This window comes from Zingiber officinale, chromosome 5A (assembly GCF_018446385.1).
Source record: "Zingiber officinale cultivar Zhangliang chromosome 5A, Zo_v1.1, whole genome shotgun sequence".
Taxonomy (NCBI): domain Eukaryota; kingdom Viridiplantae; phylum Streptophyta; class Magnoliopsida; order Zingiberales; family Zingiberaceae; genus Zingiber; species Zingiber officinale.
This window is the reverse complement of record NC_055994.1, coordinates 38,244,806-38,254,503: the sequence shown is the minus strand read 5'-3', so window position 1 is coordinate 38,254,503 and position 9,698 is coordinate 38,244,806. Positions and strand designations below refer to the sequence as shown.

Here is a 9,698-nt window from a genome sequence, read left to right as displayed (position 1 = left end):
TACCCTTCTCGAACTTTCAACAGAACACTTGCATAAAATAAATTGAACAGAAACTAAAGAAAGGAAGAGGCAAAAGGATTTACTTGGTTACAACCAAGGAGGTTGTTAATCCAAGGAATGTCGCACTAGTATCTCCTTTGGGCAAAGAAGCCTCTTACAGCAGTGAAAGCACAAAACAAAGAAGCTAATCTAAAACTGAAACATACAAGCATTGGAAATGAATTGCTCTGAGTTGTTGAAAAGCTTATGGACCAAGGCTATATTAATAGCCTTGGTCGGGGCGCCCTGGGGGAGATAAATTTTATCCCCCAACGTTCAGATCGAGACAAAGCTTGATCCTGGGAAAAAGTCAACTCCGGGCGCCCCGGTCAGCTCCGGGCGCCCCGGACCTAAAAGTCAACTTTGGTTGACTTTTTCAGTCCGGGTCCTCTGCTCCAGCTCTGGTCGCCTCAGTCCGGGTCTTCAACTCCGGATCTGCTCGCTTGGGTGATCTCGGCCATCCGGAAAAGGGCTCACCCGAACCCAACTTCTGATTTTCTCGAGTGGGCTTTCGCTCCGGCTTCTCATCCCTCGGAATCACCGCGTGTTTCCTTCTCGTCGCTAGCGTACTCATCCACAGTCTTCGTCCCTCGGACGCACCGCGTGTCGTCCTTCTCGCTAGCTGCGTGCCTGCGTCTCTTGTTCCTCGAGCAGTCTTCCGCTCCGGCTTTCGTCCCTTGGAACCACCGCACTGTTCCTTCTCATCCGTCGGTGTACTCTTCCGCAAAGCCTCGTCCCTCGGACGCACCGCGAGCCGTCCTTCTCGCTAGCTGCGTCTTCCACTCGACTACTTGTACTCCTAAGCTCCTACACACTTAGACACAAGGTTAGAAACACACAGGATCTAACTTAACTTGTTGATCACACCAAAATAACCTTGGGGTTCTAACAATCTCCCCCTTTTTGGTGTGAGCAACCCAAGTTAAGATAGGGTAAAAATAGACATAATATAAACTTAACTAAATTTGCAATTAAGTGCAAAAATAAAACAAGTTTAAATTTTGGTCTACCTCCCTCTAGATTTATACTTTTCCTTCTCCCCCTTTGATCACATAAAAAATGGGGTTCTAAGAAAAAATCTAAGGGTAAAAACTTAGAAAATTTTAAGATCCTTAAAAAAATTTGCAATAATAAACAGTCTCTGTAAAAAAAATTGTCTAAGTATAAAAGAGAATTTTTCTAAGGAAAAAAAATATTTTGAAAAAAATGTTTGAAGAACTTTAAAAGCATTAATTAATTCTAATTTTAATACTTTGACAGAAAGTTAATTAAACATTTATTTCAATATTTTGGCTTCCAGGTCGTGGCGAGGCACTAGGCCTTCTTGGTTATTGGAGTAACAACCACTTCCTTAGACAAAGCCTTATAAAGAAATTCAATGTCTAATTTTCTCACTGAAAGCGCTAATTTCGTTTAAAATTTAGAGTAAGCAAGATTTAAGAACCCAATATAGATTCCAGCCTACTAGATTAACTAAATATTTCTTCGGTACATATTTTCTTGAAATATTCCTAATTTGTCCCTGGTGATATCTATAATACCAATTTAAATTTTTAAATTTTCTAAAATTAGATGAGCATGCATAGTTTTTCAAATTATCTACTTGAATTTTCAGATCTTTATTTTCTGATTTCAATTTCTCATTTTCTAATTTTGATTTGTCTAATTCTTCTAAGGGACAAGATTTAGCCAAAATTATTTTTAAATTTTTAATCTCCTTTTCTAATTTGCAACAGTCTTTTATTAATAGTTTAACAAACTTAAAGAGTTTATCGAGAGAAAGTGATCGTACCTCACTTACCTTGTCGATATCGTTGTTCGTTTCTCCCCCTGAACTGCTGCTTTCTTCTGACGTGACTTCCCCTTCATCGATGCTCTCGATGCTCATTTCGGAAGAGCTTGACTCGCAGTTGTTGTCTTGATGGCTTGCCATTAGCGCAAGTTCGGAGAATGCCTCGACTTCCGACTCCGACGACGTATCGTCCCACGTCGCCTTTAGGGCCTTTCGCTTTTGGATAGACTTCTTACCCTTCTCCTTGTTCTTGTTCTTCAGCTTGGGGCAGTTGTCCTTGACGTGCCTTTCTTCGTTGCAGTGGTAGCAGTGGATCGTCCTTTTCTTTTTCCCCTATGGATGGTTAGTAGATCTAGATTTACAAAGTTTCTTGAATCTTCTTACCATCATTACCATTTCCTCGTCATCGAGAGAAGATTCCGACTCAGGTTCGTCTCTCGAAGCTTTGAGGGCGACGTTGTTCTTGGGCTCCTTCGAGCCTGCACATCTTGATTCATGCACTTCAAAAATCGAGAAAAATTCTTCTAATGGAATTTTTTCTAAGTCTTTTGAAATGTAAAAGTCATCTACTAGTGATGCCCATTTTGAATTTCTCGGAAACGAATTTAAAGTGTACCTTAGCGAATCTCGGTTACTTACTTTTCTCGGAGATTCGACAGTCCGGTGATGATCTGTTTGATTCTTGAGTGCAGATGCCAACTATCTCGTCTGCCCCAAATCCCAGGCTGGTGAGCTGATTGCGAAGTAGATCTCTTCTGGCGAGCTTGGCTTCGGACGTTCCTTCGTGCAGCTCGAGGAACTTCTCCCAAAGTTCCTTTGCCGAGTCATATTTCCCGATTTGATTGACTTTTTGTGGCGGAAGAACGCTTAACAGATGATATTCTACTTTGCCGTTCGCCACAAAGTCAGCCTGCTCCTTTTTCGTCCATTGATTTTTTTCCTTACCCTCTAGAGCAATAAAACCAAGTTCCATTGTTAAAATTAAATCAAAATCTGTTGTGAAAAATACCTGCATCAGTTTTTTCCAGGTTGTGAAATCCCCTTCGTATTTCGGCGGGTGGATGCTTGGTCCGGCCATTATGTTTACTTTGATTGACGGTTAGTCCTCCTGAAGCGTCTTGGCTCTGATACCACTTATTGGACCATTGGCGGCCGGCTAGAAGGGGGGTTGAATAGCCCTGTAAAACAAAAATAAAAATACCCTTCTCGAACTTTCAACAAAACACTTGCATAAAATAAATTGAACATAAACTAAAGAAAGGAAGAGGCAAAAGGATTTACTTGGTTACAACCAAGGAGGTTGTTAATCTAAGGAATGTCGCACTAGTATCTCCTTTGAGTGGTGAAGCCTCTTATAGCACTGAAAGCGCAAAACAAAGAAGCTACTCTAAAATTGAAGCGTACAAGCGTTGGAAATGAATTGCTCTGAGTTGTTGAAAAGCTTCTGGACCAAGGCTATATTTATAGCCTTGGTCGAGGCGCCCTGAGGGTTCCGAGCGCCCTGGGGGGATAAATTTTATCCCCCAATGTTCAGATCGAGTCAAAGCTCGATCCTGGGAAAAAGTCAACTCTGGGCGCCCCGGTACGTTCCGGGCGCCCCGAAGGGGTCCGGGCGCCCCGGTCAGCTCCGGACGCCCCAGACCCAAAATTCAACTCTGGTTGACTTTTTCGGTCCGGGTCCTCTGTTCCGGCTCTGGTCGCCTTGGTCCGGGTCTTCAACTCCGGATCCGCTCGCTTGGGTGATCTCGGTCATCCGGAAAAGGGCTCACCCGAACCCAACTTCTGGTCTTCTCGAGTGGGCTTCCGCTCCAGCTTCTCGTCCCTTCGGAATCACCACGTATTTTCTTCTCGTCCACCGGCGTACTCATCCGCAGTCTTTGTCCCTCGAACGTACCGCGTGCCGTCCTTCTCGCTAGCTGCATCTCTTGCTCCTCGAGTAGTCTTCCGCTCCAGCTTTCTTCCCTCGGAACCACCGCACACTTCCTTCTCGTCCGCCGGTGTACTCTTCCGCAGCGCCTCATCCCTCGGACGCACCACGTGTCGTCCTTCTCGCTAGCTGCGTCTTCCACTTGACTACTTGTGCTCCTAAGCTCCTGCACACTTAGACACAAGGTTAGAAACACACAGGACCTAACTTAACTTGTTGATCACACCAAAACAACCTTGGGGTTCCAACAGAGAACACATAGATACTCGATGGCTAAGGAACCAATAAAGTACGGTGAAATATGGTATATTATACTTGAGGTATTAGAAGGATGAGGAGAATTAGAGACATCAACATCTTTGTAGAAGACCTAAGAGAGTGAAAAGGATGACATGGGAAGTGAATTCAGTGCATTCGAGGGATGCAAAACTATAGAAGGATACTCTAGTGGAGCGATAAGGATGACACGAGGAGTGAACATGTCACGCCCCCAAAGGAGTTCCTGTCAGACAAAAATCCGGCAGAACCTCCCCTGTACCGATGACAATCTGAAGCATCACTACAAGCAAAATACATCAGCCACATGCGGCTGGAATATTTATATACACAACCACGCAGTTATAATAACAGCCCACACGGCTGGAATGAAACAATCACAACCACGCAGTTATATATAAAACAGCCCACACGGCTGTACTAAAAACCAACACAGCGGAAAAACGAAAACGGAAAGCCCAATACAACCCAATCAACACACTGCTAGCCGGCTAGGCTTATACAACAAATACAACACCAAAACCATAAGATAGCCACACGGCTATACACAAATACAATGCCAAAAATAAGAAAAGAATATACAAAAGAAAACAATCACGATCTTCGGATGTGACGTAGGACCCGACAGACAGGATACTCCGAGCGACACTCCAACCATCTACCGTGAGTATAGGTAACTCAGTGGGTATAGACATATTAAAGCATGATTTACATAATGATATAGGAAATCAAAAAATGCAGTCTCCATAAATAAAGAATGAGATCATGCTGTCAAAATATAACACATCTAATCATATTTGATACAATAACTATACATGTACATACTTGAAACAATAAACGCACATACCACAATTACATATACCCGACCAGAATCAATACCATGATACTATGATCCGTAAACTCACTGAGTCAGCAACATACTCGTGACACCTGTGCAATATAAGTACGATTGCGTATACATGTAAAATAAATGACATGTATGCAGTATGGCAACCAAGTGCAACAATCATATCTCAAACAAGTGCAACAACGACAATCACATGCAACTAGTAACTACTAGGCATGTATGCAAATCGCAGATGCACCACGCATCATAAGTAAAATGTGCATGCATGCTCCATGGTCACCCCGCCACCTCTCTAGACACCACGACCCTGTATGGCCGAGAGGCTTGGGTCTGTGACGATCAGACTACCCTCCAGCCCACTATATAGTGGTCGAGGCGGACAGTCCGCTAATAGCTATCTAGCTAAATAGCATCGGGGTCCCTGACCGCTCACAACGCCGGATCTCACTAAACCTCGTGACCGGGTGGCACGACAGGACTAGCGGCAACTGCTCTAGCTACCACTACCCATGAGTGGCCGAGTGACGACTCTCTCACCACAAGGGAGACAATGGTCATCAGATGCAATGAATGATGAACATGATATATATATATAATCATCATCCATGCAACAACCCCAAACCTCATAAATACCTCCAACATGAGTATAATCGTCATGATACCTCCACATATCCCACCGAACATATGTACCCACTACACATGTATAATTAACCAAAACTCCAATAATCCCACCAGACACATGTACACAAAAATATAAGTACAATCAACATGTATCCTCCAATAAAAATACAACGGACATGTGTATATACTCCGAACATACAATCAACACAACTCCTCCAAAAGTACATGACAAATACGTATGTACACACCACATGTAAATGTACGGTCAACAAGATAACTCCTATGACACATACCCATCTATGTACAGTCCACATCATACACCCAATCAGCATGGTAATACCAACAACCCGACAATCCCTACAAGGCATACTCTACACGTGTAATCACAACAGAGTAGATATCAAAAGTAGAGACGGTATATGAATTAAATGGAACACCTCAAAGATCAAGCATAAGTCTCTAGCAGGAAGTCAACAAACCGATATGATATAAGGTAAAGCAGTCTAATCCATCGGATAACAACCATGCACTAAGTACAAGAAAATCTACATAGAGGTAAAGGAAGAAATACCCGCCTTAATTTGTCGACCGTGTCCAGAATAAATCCCACGTCGTGATGATCATCCCATATCAAAGTCCTGCATAAATCAATATTTACATATTTTATTTAGCTAAATTCACATGAATTAAAATAGCTAAATAAAATCCCTACTCAACTAGGATAACTCCACTCAAATCTGATCTCTGATAAATCCTCCAAAGAATCCTCAATCTAACTCACATAATTCATCATCAATCCAACACTAATCTAAACTCATCAAAAATCCTTCTAAATCCACAAATCAATCCAAGATTCAATCCAAATCAATATATCAAAGTTGAATTCTAATTCCTTAACCATGAATCAACTTCACACAATTCATCCATTTCAACTAATCTACACAGATTACAACAATCTATCATCAACAATCTATGTTAACCCAATACCATCATCAACAATCTATGTTAACCCAATACCATCATCAACAATCTATCATCAACAATCCATGTAGAATGCTTAATCTAATCCAATATGAAATACCTCATTGATACATCACTTACCTTGGAAGGTTGTAGCTGATCCACACTCACAGCTCCCACCATAACCCTGCCAACAGCTACCAAAGCATTCATACATCAATCCTTCCAAAAATTTGTCCAAGAAGCAAAAATACAACAATGTATCTACTGAATCCTACAACCGGAATCACACTCACCTCAATTGATCCCAAATCAAGCTGTTGCTCACCACCCGGATCAAGGAGGGATCAGAATTCAACCAAACAATACATCACTAACTCATTTCCAACAACAACTATGCACCTTACCTCTTCACCCGAGAGCTACCAAAGACCCCAGCCACAAGAATTGGAGAAGAAGAAGTTCTTCTCAAGGAAGATCCATCACTAGGTTTATCCGAAGCATCCTCCTAGACCAGAACAGAGAGAGCACCATAAACGCATAAAAAATCCTTGAATTCATAGAATCTCTCGACCAAGCCTTACCTCAATCAATCCCTACAGCTGGTGTCGTGCGATCCACAACTACTGCAACGAGGAACCGAAACTAGGGCTCCGATTCTTGCTCTTGGCCAAGATCAAGTTGTGCTGAGGCGGCACCTTGGATCAAGAAGAAGGTTGTAGACCCGAAGCTAGGGCTCAGGAAGCGGTGGCCAGCACCAGCTGCTCATGGATGTCCGGCAATGGCTAATCGGAGCGGCACGGGGTCGGCATCGCGGGTTAGGGGAGGAATCGCCAGGGAGAGGGAGGAGAGGATCGAGCCGCCTAGTAGCCAAGAGAGCTTGGCATCGGAGAGGCACGCAGAGGAAAGGTCGCTGCCGGCGGTGAACTCGCGGTGGTCGGCGATCGGGCAAGGAGGAATCGCCGGAGAGGGGTTTCGGGCAGAGAGAATCGGGGAGAAGAATAAGGATCGGGGGAAAAATTAACGAAATCCGAAATTTAAACCTAGGTTTTATTAATTAAAACCTAAGTCCATTCCCAAATCAACTCCCACTTAAATGGGTATTCCAAAACAGGTATTCACTGTACCCCGAATCCATCCCATCAAAATGGATCATACGGACTCCGTTTAAATCCCGAAAAATTTCTAAAAATTCTGAAAAAATCCAATAAGATTTTTCGTCCAATAATAATTATTATTTAATTTTACGGTATCTTACATTCTCCCCCACTAATAAAAATTTGGTCCCCAAATTTACTGGTCAACTCAGGGATCCTCATCCAAGGGTAACATCCAAACAGTATCCTCATCCACTACCTCGTCATAACATCATAAACATATCTCCAAGCATGACAATCCACCCCCAAGTGAATAGTGATGACTCTGTGAGCTATGAGCTCACTCTGCTCCTGTTACTCCCACTCTGCAATCTAGCCAACTGTGAATAAATCAAACCCCTCTAAAATCCAAAATCCACTATCCACAAATCCTCCAACATCTGTACAAAACACGCAGACTATCCATCAGTCTAAGGGTGAAAATCCATACTATAGTAAAGCTCCAATCCCAAAATCTGTTGTAACCAAAGTCAAAACCAGGATGTGAAATCGCAGATCTCCATCCAAAACCATACTCAGAGATACATCATCCAGTCTGATAATCCCTCTAGAGTATAATCCTACTACTCAATCCAAAATAATCCGCCTTACTAATCGACAGCTAGGGATCCAAGTTGTCATCCAATAATGACTACCCAAACTATTATATCCTCTCCATGTCCTGGATAATCCCATAACAAAATCCATCATAATATGCTCCCAACTCCACTCTAGTATCCAAATCAATGGAGACAATCCCATAACATAATAATCCTGAAAATAATCCTGATGGTCTCCGACGTTCAGCCTCGCTGATACACTAAACATCAAGCTACAAATCCACGATGTCATTCTTCATACCGTTTCACCAATAAGAATGCTCCAAATCTCCATACATCAGGTGTCACCCGAATGTATCGCAAATCCAGATCAATGTGTTTCCTGCAGTAACTCCTCCCGGACAAGAAGTAACTCGAAAACACACACAATCTCCCATAGAGATATATGAATCTCATTCCCATCACACGATAATTCGATATACTGGCATGAGACTACTCCGCTCATACCATATCGGAACTACACCAACTCCCAGATACGATACATCTGTGTAGAGTACAAATCCGTCTACACTAGAAAGCATAACTAAGACGGTGCAGTTATCTAAACTGATCTCACAAACATCTATCCAGGAAAATTCCATACTATTCCTAGACAATCAGTCAACAACAAAACAATGCTAGAGAAACTCTCAATCCAATCTCCAGTAATATCCAGCTAGACCAAGGAAGATGCGAGTCTCCGATATAGACTACAACTACTCCCAACTGGTAGCAGCCTCTAACTCTCATGGATCCACCGATATCATCTACTAAACACGTGTCCCAAAAACTCGTAAAAGACAATCACAATACGTACTACTAACTTCACATACAAATGTCCCGTCGAAACCTCTCTAGAATTATGCAAAGATAGTGTACGTAATCCACCTCGGACCGAAAATAGATCATAACATCATCAATGGAGATAATGAAAACTGATCTAGACACCCTAATAATACCTAATACATCGAGTCCATAAAAACATCTAGGGCACGGTATGCCTAAACGGTAATACCAAGGACTCGTTATATCCATACAACAGACACTCTCAACCATAAGATCCCCAACAAATCTGTGATCTGATCACCAACTATAAATCACCAAATCCATAAATATCACATAAGTGCTACTCCTCACGTCTATCAACATCAAATACTAAACAATAGATCATCAAATCAAATATCCACTAATAGATCATCAGAAGATAACATATCACCACACCAGATCTCACAATATCCACCAAACTCCAATCATCCTCAACATCAATCAATCATACTACATAGTCCCCTAAACAATGATAGAGAAAAACGAAAGCATCCAACCCTCAACACCTACTGCCAACAAACTAAATGTATCCAAAAAGTCTGTCAAATCTCATCATCTTAATCCTCTCTGATAATTAAATATCCATAGTAAAAGAATGTCAAACCAAAGTCAAATGGTCACACAACCTGCTGACTAAGAGTCTACCCATCAAGAAAGTATTTCCACAACTCACATC

At 42.2% G+C, this 9,698-nt stretch overlaps 1 long non-coding RNA gene across 2 annotated transcripts; it reads right to left on the bottom strand.

The window, feature by feature from the left end:
• Nucleotides 1-6,057: 6,057 nt before the first annotated feature.
• LOC121982757 lies at nucleotides 6,058-7,498 on the bottom strand. 2 transcript variants are annotated; one of them, XR_006112235.1, is made up of 5 exons: nucleotides 7,047-7,498; nucleotides 6,870-6,970; nucleotides 6,759-6,779; nucleotides 6,604-6,659; nucleotides 6,058-6,140 (listed from the first exon to the last, which is right to left on the bottom strand). It is a non-coding gene; the product is annotated as an uncharacterized LOC121982757 (long non-coding RNA). The 2 variants fall into 2 exon arrangements; XR_006112236.1 differs by having other exon boundaries at nucleotides 6,604-6,649.
• Nucleotides 7,499-9,698: the final 2,200 nt, after the last annotated feature.